Source organism: Macaca mulatta, chromosome 17, assembly GCF_049350105.2.
Source record: "Macaca mulatta isolate MMU2019108-1 chromosome 17, T2T-MMU8v2.0, whole genome shotgun sequence".
Lineage (NCBI taxonomy): Eukaryota > Metazoa > Chordata > Mammalia > Primates > Cercopithecidae > Macaca > Macaca mulatta.
Window position 1 is genome coordinate 49,755,742 of NC_133422.1, and position 14,192 is coordinate 49,769,933.

Here is a 14,192-nt window from a genome sequence, read left to right on the forward strand (position 1 = left end):
AGCTTCTTTCCAGATTTCATCTGAGGATATTTCCTTTTTCACCATAGCCCTCTCTGGGCTTCCAAATATCACTTTGCCAATTCCACAAGAACTGTCTTAGCGAAAGGCTTCTTGAGGGGAAAGCTGTAACTCTGTGAGATGATTTCACTGAACACAAAGAAGTTTCTCAGAAAGCTTCTTTCTCTTTGTTACCGTAGGATATTTCCTTTGGTCCTATACTCTTCAAAGGGATCCGAAATATCTGTTCTCAGATTCCACAGAAATAAGGCTAGCAAAGAGATCCACGAAATACAGATGTAACTCTGTGAGTGGAAGTCACACATCACAGAGCAGTTTCTCAGAAAGCTTCTTTCCAGATTTCATCTGAGGATATTTCCTTTTACACCATAGCCCTCTATGGGCTTCCAAATATCCCTTTGCCAATTCCACAAGAACTGTCTTAGCGAAAGGCTTCTTGAGGGGAAAGCTGTAACTCTGTGAGATGATTTCACAGAACACAAAGAAGTTTCTCAGAAAGCTTCTTTCTCTTTGTTACCGTAGGATATTTCCTTTGGTCCTATACTCTTCAAAGGGATCCGAAATATCTGTTCTCAGATTCCACAGAAATAAGGCTAGCAAAGAGATCCACGAAATACACATGTAACTCTGTGAGATGAATTAACAGAACACTAAGCAGTTTCTCAGAAAGCTTCTTTCCAGATTTCATCGGAGGATATTTCCTTTTTCACCTTAGCCCTCTATGGGCTTCCAAATATCCCTTTGCCAATTCCACAAGAACTGTCTTAGTGAAAGGCTTCTTGAGGGGAAAGCTGTAACTCTGTGAGATGATTTCACAGAACACAAAGAAGTTTCTCAGAAAGCTTCTTTCTCTTTGTTATCGGAGGATATTTCCTTTGGCCCTATAGTCTTCAAAGGGATCCGAAATATCTGTTCTCAGATTCCACAGAAATAAGGCTAGCAAAGAGATCCACGATATACAGATGTACCTCTGTGAGTGGACGTCACACATCACAGAGCAGTTTCTCAGAAAACTTCTTTCCAGATTTCATCTGAGGATATTTCCTTTTTCACCATAGCCCTCTACGGGCTTCCAAATATCACTTTGCCAATTCCACAAGAACTGTCTTAGCGAAAGGCTTCTTGAGGGGAAAGCTGTAACTCTGTGAGATGATTTCACAAAACACAAAGAAGTTTCTCAGAAAGCTTCTTTCTCTTTGTTATCGGAGGATATTTCCTTTGGCCCTATAATCTTCAAAGGGATCCGAAATATCTGTTCTCAGATTCCACAGAAATAAGGCTAGCAAAGAGATCCACGAAATACAGAGGTAACTCTGTGAGATGAATTAACAGAACACTAAGCAGTTTCTCAGAAAGCTTCTTTCCAGATTTCATCTGAGGATATTTCCTTTTTCAACATAGGCCTCTATGGGCTTCCAAATATCCCTTTGCCAATTCCACAAGAACTCTCTTAGCGAAAGGCTTCTTGAGGGGAAAGCTGTAACTCTGTGAGATGATTCCACAGAACACAAAGAAGTTTCTCAGAAAGCTTCTTTCTCTTTGTTATCGGAGGATATTTCCTTTGGCCCTATAGTCTTCAAAGGGATCCGAAATATCTGTTCTCAGATTCCACAGAAATAAGGCTAGCAAGGTGATCCACGAAATACAGATGTAACTCTGTGAGTGGAAGTCACACATCACAGAGCAGTTTCTCAGAAAGCTTCTTTCCAGATTTCATCTGAGGATATTTCCTTTTTCACCATAGCCCTCTATGGGTTTCCAAGTATCACTTTGCCAATTCCACAAGAACTGTCTTAGCGAAAGGCTTCTTGAGGGGAAAGCTGTAACTCTGTGAGATGATTTCACAGAACACAAAGAAGTTTCTCAGAAAGCTTCTTTCTCTTTGTTACCGTAGGATATTTCCTTTGGTCCTATAGTCTTCAAAGGGATCCGAAATATCTGTTCTCAGATTCCACAGAAATAAGGCTAGCAAAGAGAACCACGAAATACAGATGTAACTCTGTGAGATGAATTAACAGAACACTAAGCAGTTTCTCAGAAAGCTTCTTTCCAGATTTCATCTGAGGATATTTCCTTTTTCACCATAGCCCTCTATGGGCTTCCAAATATCCCTTTGCCAATTCCACAAGAACTGTCTTAGCGAAAGGCTTCTTGAGGGGAAAGCTGTAACTCTGTGAGATGATTTCACAGAACACAAAGAAGTTTCTCAGAAAGCTTCTTTCTCTTTGTTATCGGAGGATATTTCCTTTGGCCCTATAGTCTTCAAAGGAATCCGAAATATCTGTTCTCAGATTCCACAGAAATAAGGCTAGCAAAGAGATCCACGAAATACAGATGTAACTCTGTGAGTGGAAGTCACACATCACAGAGCAGTTTCTCAGAAAGCTTCTTTCCAGATTTCATCTGAGGATATTTCCTTTTTCACCATAGCCCTCTATGGGCTTCCAAATATCACTTTGCAAATTCCACAAGAACTGTCTTACCGAAAGGCTTCTGGTGGGGAAAGCTGTAACTCTGTGAGACGATTTCTCAGAACACAAAGAAGTTTCTCCGAAAGCTTCTTTCTCTTTGTTATCGGAGGATATTTCCTTTGGCCCTATAGTCTTCAAAGGGATCCGAAATATCTGTTCTCAGATTCCACAGAAATAAGGCTAGCAAAGAGATCCACGAAATACAGATGTAACTCTGTGAGATGAATTAACAGAACACTAAGCAGTTTCTCAGAAAGCTTCTTTCCAGATTTCATCTGAGGATATTTCCTTTTTCACCATAGGCCTCTATGGGCTCCCAAATATCCCTTTGCCAATTCCACAAGAACTGTCTTAGCGTAAGGCTTCTTGAGGGGAAAGCTGTAACTCTGTGAGATGATTTCACAGAACACAAAGAAGTTTCTCAGAAAGCTTCTTTCTCTTTGTTATCTGAGGATATTTCCTTTGGCCCTATAGTCTTCAAAGGGATCCGAAATATCTGTTCTCAGATTCCACAGAAATAAGGCTAGCAAAGAGATCCACGAAATACAGATGTAACTCTGTGAGTGGAAGTCACACATCACAGAGCAGTTTCTCAGAAATCTTCTTTCCAGATTTCATCTGAGGATATTTCCTTTTTCACCATAGCCCTCTATGGGCTTCCAAATATCACTTTGCCAATTCCACAAGAACTGTCTTAGCGAAAGGCTTCTTGAGGGGAAAGCTGTAACTCTGTGAGATGATTTCACTGAACACAAAGAAGTTTCTCAGAAAGCTTCTTTCTCTTTGTTACCGTAGGATATTTCCTTTGGTGCTATACTCTTCAAAGGGATCCGAAATATCTGTTCTCAGATTCCACAGAAATAAGGCTAGCAAAGAGATCCACGAAATACACATGTAACTCTGTGAGATGAATTAACAGAACACTAAGCAGTTTCTCAGAAAGCTTCTTTCCAGATTTCATCTGAGGATATTTCCTTTTTCACCTTAGCCCTCTATGGGCTTCCAAATATCCCTTTGCCAATTCCACAAGACCTGTCTTAGCGAAAGGCTTCTTGAGGGGAAAGCTGTAACTCTGTGAGATGATTTCACAGAACACAAAGAAGTTTCTCAGAAAGCTTCTTTCTCTTTGTTATCGGAGGATATTTCCTTTGGCCCTATAGTCTTCAAAGGGATCCGAAATATCTGTTCTCAGATTAAACAGTAATAAGGCTAGCAAAGAGATCCACGAAATACAGATGTACCTCTGTGAGTGGACGTCACACATCACAGAGCAGTTTCTCAGAAAACTTCTTTCCAGATTTCATCTGAGGATATTTCCTTTTTCACCATAGCCCACTACGGGCTTCCAAATATCACTTTGCCAATTCCACAAGAACTGTCTTAGCGAAAGGCTTCTTGAGGGGAAAGCTGTAACTCTGTGAGATGATTGCACAAAACACAAAGAAGTTTCTCAGAAAGCTTCTTTCTCTTTGTTATCGGAGGATATTTCCTTTGGCCCTATAATCTTCAAAGGGATCCGAAATATCTGTTCTCAGATTCCACAGAAATAAGGCTAGCAAAGAGATCCACGAAATACAGATGTAACTCTGTGAGATGAATTAACAGAACACTAAGCAGTTTCTCAGAAAGCTTCTTTCCAGATTTTATCTGAGGATATTTCCTTTTTCAACATAGGCCTCTATGGGCTTCCAAATATCCCTTTGCCAATTCCACAAGAACTGTCTTAGCGAAAGGCTTCTTGAGGGGAAAGCTGTAACTCTGTGAGATGATTCCACAGAACACAAAGAAGTTTCTCAGAAAGCTTCTTTCTCTTTGTTATCGGAGGATATTTCCTTTGGCCCTATAGTCTTCAAAGGGATCCGAAATATCTGTTCTCAGATTCCACAGAAATAAGGCTAGCAAAGAGATCCACGAAATACAGATGTAACTCTGTGACTGGAAGTCACACATCACAGAGCAGTTTCTCAGAAAGCTTCTTTCCAGATTTCATCTGAGGATATTTCCTTTTTCACCATAGCCCTCTATGGGCTTCCAAATTTCACTTTGCCAATTCCACAAGAACTGTCTTAGCGAAAGGCTTCTTGAGGGGAAAGCTGTAACTCTGTGAGATGATTTCACAGAACACAAAGAAGTTTCTCAGAAAGCTTCTTTCTCTTTGTTACCGGAGGATATTTCCTTTGGTCCTATAGTCTTCAAAGGGATCCGAAATATCTGTTCTCAGATTCCACAGAAATAAGGCTAGCAAAGAGAACCACGAAATACAGATGTAACTCTGTGAGATGAATTAACAGAACACTAAGCAGTTTCTCAGAAAGCTTCTTTCCAGATTTCATCTGAGGATATTTCCTTTTTCACCATAGCCCTCTATGGGCTTCCAAATATCCCTTTGCCAATTCCACAAGAACTGTCTTAGCGAAAGGCTTCTTGAGGGGAAAGCTGTAACTCTGTGAGATGATTTCACAGAACACAAAGAAGTTTCTCAGAAAGCTTCTTTCTCTTTGTTATCGGAGGATATTTCCTTTGGCCCTATAGTCTTCAAAGGGATCCGAAATATCTGTTCTCAGATTCCACAGAAATAAGGCTAGCAAAGAGATCCACGAAATACAGATGTACCTCTGTGAGTGGAAGTCACACATCACAGAGCAGTTTCTCAGAAAGCTTCTTTCCAGATTTCATCTGAGGATATTTCCTTTTTCACCATAGCCCTCTATGGACTTCCAAATATCACTTTGCCAATTCCACAAGAACTGTCTTTGCGAAAGGCTTCTTGAGGGGAAAGCTGTAACTCTGGGAGTTGATTTCACAGAACACAAACAAGTTTCTCGGAAAGCTTCTTTCTCTTTGTTATCGGAGGATATTTCCTTTGGCCCTATAGTCTTCAAAGGGATCCGAAATATCTGTTCTCAGATTCCACAGAAATAAGGCTAGCAAAGAGATCCACGAAATACAGATGTAACTCTGTGAGATGAATAAACAGAACACTAAGCAGTTTCTCAGAAAGCTTCTTTCCAGATTTCAGCTGAGGATATTTCCTTTTTCACCTTAGCCCTCTATGGGCTTCCAAATATCCCTTTGCCAATTCCACAAGAACTGTCTTAGCGAAAGGCTTCTTGAGGGCAAAGCTGTAACTCTGTGAGATGATTTCACAGAACACAAAGAAGTTTCTCAGAAAGCTTCTTTCTCTTTGTTATCGGAGGATATTTCCTTTGGCCCTATAGTCTTCAAAGGGATCCGAAATATCTGTTCTCAGATTCCACAGAAATAAGGCTAGCAAAGAGATCCACGAAATACAGATGTACCTCTGTGAGTGGAAGTCACACATCACAGAGCAGTTTCTCAGAAAGCTTCTTTCCAGATTTCATCTGAGGATATTTCCTTTTTCACCATAGCCCTCTCTGGGCTTCCAAATATCACATTGCCAATTCCACAAGAACTGTCTTAGCGAAAGGCTTCTTGAGGGGAAAGCTGTAACTCTGTGAGATGATTTCACTGAACACAAAGAAGTTTCTCAGAAAGCTTCTTTCTCTTTGTTACCGTAGGATATTTCCTTTGGTCCTATACTCTTCAAAGGGATCCGAAATATCTGTTCTCAGATTCCACAGAAATAAGGCTAGCAAAGAGATCCACGAAATACAGATGTAACTCTGTGAGTGGAAGTCACACATCACAGAGCAGTTTCTCAGAAAGCTTCTTTCCAGATTTCATCTGAGGATATTTCCTTTTACACCATAGCCCTCTCTGGGCTTCCAAATATCACTTTGCCAATTCCACAAGAACTGTCTTAGCGAAAGGCTTCTTGAGGGGAAAGCTGTAACTCTGTGAGATGATTTCACAGAACACAAAGAAGTTTCTCAGAAAGCTTCTTTCTCTTTGTTACCGTAGGATATTTCCTTTGGTCCTATACTCTTCAAAGGGATCCGAAATATCTGTTCTCAGATTCCACAGAAATAAGGCTAGCAAAGAGATCCACGAAATACACATGTAACTCTGTGAGATGAATTAACAGAACACTAAGCAGTTTCTCAGAAAGCTTCTTTTCAGATTTCATCTGAGGATATTTCCTTTTTCACCTTAGCCCTCTATGGGCTTCCAAATATCCCTTTGCCAATTCCGCAAGAACTGTCTTAGCGAAAGGCTTCTTGAGGGGAAAGCTGTAACTCTGTGAGATGATTTCACAGAACACAAAGAAGTTTCTCAGAAAGCTTCTTTCTCTTTGTTATCGGAGGATATTTCCTTTGGCCCTATAGTCTTCAAAGGGATCCGAAATATCTGTTCTCAGATTCCACAGAAATAAGGCTAGCAAAGAGATCCACGATATACAGATGTACCTCTGTGAGTGGACGTCACACATCACAGAGCAGTTTCTCAGAAAACTTCTTTCCAGATTTCATCTGAGGATATTTCCTTTTTCACCATAGCCCTCTACGGGCTTCCAAATATCACTTTGCCAATTCCACAAGAACTGTCTTAGCGAAAGGCTTCTTGAGGGGAAAGCTGTAACTCTGTGAGATGATTTCACAAAACACAAAGAAGTTTCTCAGAAAGCTTCTTTCTCTTTGTTATCGGAGGATATTTCCTTTGGCCCTATAATCTTCAAAGGGATCCGAAATATCTGTTCTCAGATTCCACAGAAATAAGGCTAGCAAAGAGATCCACGAAATACAGAGGTAACTCTGTGAGATGAATTAACAGAACACTAAGCAGTTTCTCAGAAAGCTTCTTTCCAGATTTCATCTGAGGATATTTCCTTTTTCAACATAGGCCTCTATGGGCTTCCAAATATCCCTTTGCCAATTCCACAAGAACTGTCTTAGCGAAAGGCTTCTTGAGGGGAAAGCTGTAACTCTGTGAGATGATTCCACAGAACACAAAGAAGTTTCTCAGAAAGCTTCTTTCTCTTTGTTATCGGAGGATATTTCCTTTGGCCCTATAGTCTTCAAAGGGATCCGAAATATCTGTTCTCAGATTCCACAGAAATAAGGCTAGCAAGGTGATCCACGAAATACAGATGTAACTCTGTGAGTGGAAGTCACACATCACAGAGCAGTTTCTCAGAAAGCTTCTTTCCAGATTTCATCTGAGGATATTTCCTTTTTCACCATAGCCCTCTATGGGTTTCCAAGTATCACTTTGCCAATTCCACAAGAACTGTCTTAGCGAAAGGCTTCTTGAGGGGAAAGCTGTAACTCTGTGAGATGATTTCACAGAACACAAAGAAGTTTCTCAGAAAGCTTCTTTCTCTTTGTTACCGTAGGATATTTCCTTTGGTCCTTTAGTCTTCAAAGGGATCCGAAATATCTGTTCTCAGATTCCACAGAAATAAGGCTAGCAAAGAGATCCACGAAATACAGATGTAACTCTTTGAGATGAATTAACAGAACACTAAGCAGTTTCTCAGAAAGCTTCTTTCCATATGTCATCTGAGGATATTTCCTTTTTCACCGTAGGCCTCTATGGGCTTCCAAATATCCCTTTGCCAATTCCACAAGAAGTGTCTTAGCGAAAGACTTCTTGAGGGGAAAGCTGTAAGTCTGTGAGATGATTTCACAGAACACAAAGAAGTTTCTCAGAAAGCTTCTTTCTCTTTGTTATCGGAGGATATTTCCTTTGGCCCTATAGTCTTCAAAGGAATCCGCAATATCTGTTCTCAGATTCCACAGAAATAAGGCTAGCAAAGAGATCCACGAAATACAGATGTAACTCTGTGAGTGGAAGTCACACATCACAGAGCAGTTTCTCAGAAAGCTTCTTTCCAGATTTCATCTGAGGATATTTCCTTTTTCACCATAGCCCTCTATGGGCTTCCAAATATCACTTTGCAAATTCCACAAGAACAGTCTTACCGAAAGGCTTCTGGTGGGGAAAGCTGTAACTCTGTGAGACGATTTCTCAGAACACAAAGAAGTTTCTCCGAAAGCTTCTTTCTCTTTGTTATCGGAGGATATTTCCTTTGGCCCTATAGTCTTCAAAGGGATCCGAAATATCTGTTCTCAGATTCCACAGAAATAAGGCTAGCAAAGAGATCCACGAAATACAGATGTAACTCTGTGAGATGAATTAACAGAACACTAAGCAGTTTCTCAGAAAGCTTCTTTCCAGATTTCATCTGAGGATATTTCCTTTTTCACCATAGGCCTCTATGGGCTCCCAAATATCCCTTTGCCAATTCCACAAGAACTGTCTTAGCGTAAGGCTTCTTGAGGGGAAAGCTGTAACTCTGTGAGATGATTTCACAGAACACAAAGAAGTTTCTCAGAAAGCTTCTTTCTCTTTGTTATCTGAGGATATTTCCTTTGGCCCTATAGTCTTCAAAGGGATCCGAAATATCTGTTCTCAGATTCCACAGAAATAAGGCTAGCAAAGAGATCCACGAAATACAGATGTAACTCTGTGAGTGGAAGTCACACATCACAGAGCAGTTTCTCAGAAATCTTCTTTCCAGATTTCATCTGAGGATATTTCCTTTTTCACCATAGCCCTCTATGGGCTTCCAAATATCACTTTGCCAATTCCACAAGAACTGTCTTAGCGAAAGGCTTCTTGAGGGGAAAGCTGTAACTCTGTGAGATGATTTCACTGAACACAAAGAAGTTTCTCAGAAAGCTTCTTTCTCTTTGTTACCGTAGGATATTTCCTTTGGTCCTATACTCTTCAAAGGGATCCGAAATATCTGTTCTCAGATTCCACAGAAATAAGGCTAGCAAAGAGATCCACGAAATTCACATGTAACTCTGTGAGATGAATTAACAGAACACTAAGCAGTTTCTCAGAAAGCTTCTTTCCAGATTTCATCTGAGGATATTTCCTTTTTCACCTTAGCCCTCTATGGGCTTCCAAATATCCCTTTGCCAATTCCACAAGAACTGTCTTAGCGAAAGGCTTCTTGAGGGGAAAGCTGTAACTCTGTGAGATGATTTCACAGAACACAAAGAAGTTTCTCAGAAAGCTTCTTTCTCTTTGTTATCGGAGGATATTTCCTTTGGCCCTATAGTCTTCAAAGGGATCCGAAATATCTGTTCTCAGATTAAACAGTAATAAGGCTAGCAAAGAGATCCACGAAATACAGATGTACCTCTGTGAGTGGACGTCACACATCACAGAGCAGTTTCTCAGAAAACTTCTTTCCAGATTTCATCTGAGGATATTTCCTTTTTCACCATAGCCCACTACGGGCTTCCAAATATCACTTTGCCAATTCCACAAGAACTGTCTTAGCGAAAGGCTTCTTGAGGGGAAAGCTGTAACTCTGTGAGATGATTGCACAAAACACAAAGAAGTTTCTCAGAAAGCTTCTTTCTCTTTGTTATCGGAGGATATTTTCTTTGGCCCTATAATCTTCAAAGGGATCCGAAATATCTGTTCTCAGATTCCACAGAAATAAGGCTAGCAAAGAGATCCACGAAATACAGATGTAACTCTGTGAGATGAATTAACAGAACACTAAGCAGTTTCTCAGAAAGCTTCTTTCCAGATTTCATCTGAGGATATTTCCTTTTTCAACATAGGCCTCTATGGGCTTCCAAATATCCCTTTGCCAATTCCACAAGAACTGTCTTAGCGAAAGGCTTCTTGAGGGGAAAGCTGTAACTCTGTGAGATGATTCCACAGAACACAAAGAAGTTTCTCAGAAAGCTTCTTTCTCTTTGTTATCGGAGGATATTTCCTTTGGCCCTATAGTCATCAAAGGGATCCGAAATATCTGTTCTCAGATTCCACAGAAATAAGGCTAGCAAAGAGATCCACGAAATACAGATGTAACTCTGTGAGTGGAAGTCACACATCACAGAGCAGTTTCTCAGAAAGCTTCTTTCCAGATTTCATCTGAGGATATTTCCTTTTTCACCATAGCCCTCTATGGGCTTCCAAATATCACTTTGCCAATTCCACAAGAACTGTCTTAGCGAAAGGCTTCTTGAGGGGAAAGCTGTAACTCTGTGAGATGATTTCACAGAACACAAAGAAGTTTCTCAGAAAGCTTCTTTCTCTTTGTTACCGTAGGATATTTCCTTTGGTCCTATAGTCTTCAAAGGGATCCGAAATATCTGTTCTCAGATTCCACAGAAATAAGGCTAGCAAAGAGAACCACGAAATACAGATGTAACTCTGTGAGATGAATTAACAGAACACTAAGCAGTTTCTCAGAAAGCTTCTTTCCAGATTTCATCTGAGGATATTTCCTTTTTCACCATAGCCCTCTATGGGCTTCCAAATATCCCTTTGCCAATTCCACAAGAACTGTCTTAGCGAAAGGCTTCTTGAGGGGAAAGCTGTAACTCTGTGAGATGATTTCACAGAACACAAAGAAGTTTCTCAGAAAGCTTCTTTCTCTTTGTTATCGGAGGATATTTCCTTTGGCGCTATAGTCTTCAAAGGGATCCGAAATATCTGTTCTCAGATTCCACAGAAATAAGGCTAGCAAAGAGATCCACGAAATACAGATGTACCTCTGTGAGTGGAAGTCACACATCACAGAGCAGTTTCTCAGAAAGCTTCTTTCCAGATTTCATCTGAGGATATTTCCTTTTTCACCATAGCCCTCTATGGACTTCCAAATATCACTTTGCCAATTCCACAAGAACTGTCTTTGCGAAAGGCTTCTTGAGGGGAAAGCTGTAACTCTGGGAGTTGATTTCACAGAACACAAAGAAGTTTCTCGGAAAGCTTCTTTCTCTTTGTTATCGGAGGATATTTCCTTTGGCCCTATAGTCTTCAAAGGGATCCGAAATATCTGTTCTCAGATTCCACAGAAATAAGGCTAGCAAAGAGATCCACGAAATACAGATGTAACTCTGTGAGATGAATAAACAGAACACTAAGCAGTTTCTCAGAAAGCTTCTTTCCAGATTTCAGCTGAGGATATTTCCTTTTTCACCTTAGCTCTCTATGGGCTTCCAAATATCCCTTTGCCAATTCCACAAGAACTGTCTTAGCGAAAGGCTTCTTGAGGGCAAAGCTGTAACTCTGTGAGATGATTTCACAGAACACAAAGAAGTTTCTCAGAAAGCTTCTTTCTCTTTGTTATCGGAGGATATTTCCTTTGGCCCTATAGTCTTCAAAGGGATCCGAAATATCTGTTCTCAGATTCCACAGAAATAAGGCTAGCAAAGAGATACACGAAATACAGATGTACCTCTGTGAGTGGAAGTCACACATCACAGAGCAGTTTCTCAGAAAGCTTCTTTCCAGATTTCATCTGAGGATATTTCCTTTTTCACCATAGCCCTCTCTGGGCTTCCAAATATCACTTTGCCAATTCCACAAGAACTGTCTTAGCGAAAGGCTTCTTGAGGGGAAAGCTGTAACTCTGTGAGATGATTTCACAGAACACAAAGAAGTTTCTCAGAAAGCTTCTTTCTCTTTGTTACCGTAGGATATTTCCTTTGGTCCTATACTCTTCAAAGGGATCCGAAATATCTGTTCTCAGATTCCACAGAAATAAGGTTAGCAAAGAGATCCACGAAATACAGATGTAACTCTGTGAGTGGAAGTCACACATCACAGAGCAGTTTCTCAGAAAGCTTCTTTCCAGATTTCATCTGAGGATATTTCCTTTTACACCATAGCCCTCTATGGGCTTCAAAATATCACTTTGCCAATTCCACAAGAACTGTCTTAGCGAAAGGCTTCTGGAGGGGAAAGCTGTAACTCTGTGAGATGATTTCACAGAACCCAAAGAAGTTTCTCAGAAAGCTTCTTTCTCTTTGTTACCGTAGGATATTTCCTTTGGTCCTATACTCATCAAAGGGATCCGAAATATCTGTTCTCAGATTCCACAGAAATAAGGCTAGCAAAGAGATCCACGAAATACACATGTAACTCTGTGAGATGAATTAACAGAACACTAAGCAGTTTCTCAGAAAGCTTCTTTCCAGATTTCATCTGAGGATATTTCCTTTTTCACCTTAGCCCTCTATGGGCTTCCAAATATCCCTTTGCCAATTCCACAAGAACTGTCTTAGCGAAAGGCTTCTTGAGGGGAAAGCTGTAACTCTGTGAGATGATTTCACAGAACACAAAGAAGTTTCTCAGAAAGCTTCTTTCTCTTTGTTATCGGAGGATATTTCCTTTGGCCCTATAGTCTTCAAAGGGATCCGAAATATCTGTTCTCAGATTCCACAGAAATAAGGCTAGCAAAGAGATCCACGATATACAGATGTACCTCTGTGAGTGGACGTCACACATCACAGAGCAGTTTCTCAGAAAACTTCTTTCCAGATTTCATCTGAGGATATTTCCTTTTTCACCATAGCCCTCTACGGGCTTCCAAATATCACTTTGCCAATTCCACAAGAACTGTCTTAGCGAAAGGCTTCTTGAGGGGAAAGCTGTAACTCTGTGAGATGATTTCACAAAACACAAAGAAGTTTCTCAGAAAGCTTCTTTCTCTTTGTTATCGGAGGATATTTCCTTTGGCCCTATAATCTTCAAAGGGATCCGAAATATCTGTTCTCAGATTCCACAGAAATAAGGCTAGCAAAGAGATCCACGAAATACAGAGGTAACTCTGTGAGATGAATTAACAGAACACTAAGCAGTTTCTCAGAAAGCTTCTTTCCAGATTTCATCTGAGGATATTTCCTTTTTCAACATAGGCCTCTATGGGCTTCCAAATATCCCTTTGCCAATTCCACAAGAACTGTCTTAGCGAAAGGCTTCTTGAGGGGAAAGCTGTAACTCTGTGAGATGATTCCACAGAACACAAAGAAGTTTCTCAGAAAGCTTCTTTCTCTTTGTTATCGGAGGATATTTCCTTTGGCCCTATAGTCTTCAAAGGGATCCGAAATATCTGTTCTCAGATTCCACAGAAATAAGGCTAGCAAGGTGATCCACGAAATACAGATGTAACTCTGTGAGTGGAAGTCACACATCACAGAGCAGTTTCTCAGAAAGCTTCTTTCCAGATTTCATCTGAGGATATTTCCTTTTTCACCATAGCCCTCTATGGGCTTCCAAGTATCACTTTGCCAATTCCACAAGAACTGTCTTAGCGAAAGGCTTCTTGAGGGGAAAGCTGTAACTCTGTGAGATGATTTCACAGAACACAAAGAAGTTTCTCAGAAAGCTTCTTTCTCTTTGTTACCGTAGGATATTTCCTTTGGTCCTATAGTCTTCAAAGGGATCCGAAATATCTGTTCTCAGATTCCACAGAAATAAGGCTAGCAAAGAGAACCACGAAATACAGATGTAACTCTGTGAGATGAATTAACAGAACACTAAGCAGTTTCTCAGAAAGCTTCTTTCCAGATTTCATCTGAGGATATTTCCTTTTTCACCATAGCCCTCTATGGGCTTCCAAATATCCCTTTGCCAATTCCACAAGAACTGTCTTAGCGAAAGGCTTCTTGAGGGGAAAGCTGTAACTCTGTGAGATGATTTCACAGAACACAAAGAAGTTTCTCAGAAAGCTTCTTTCTCTTTGTTATCGGAGGATATTTCCTTTGGCCCTATAGTCTTCAAAGGGATCCGAAATATCTGTTCTCAGATTGCACAGAAATAAGGCTAGCAAAGAGATCCACGAAATACAGATGTAACTCTGTGAGTGGAAGTCACACATCACAGAGCAGTCTCTCAGAAAGCTTCTTTCCAGATTTCATCTGAGGATATTTCCTTTTTCACCATAGCCCTCTATGGGCTTCCAAATATCACTTTGCCAATTCCACAAGAACTGTCTTAGCGAAAGGCTTCTTGAGGGGAAAGCTGTAA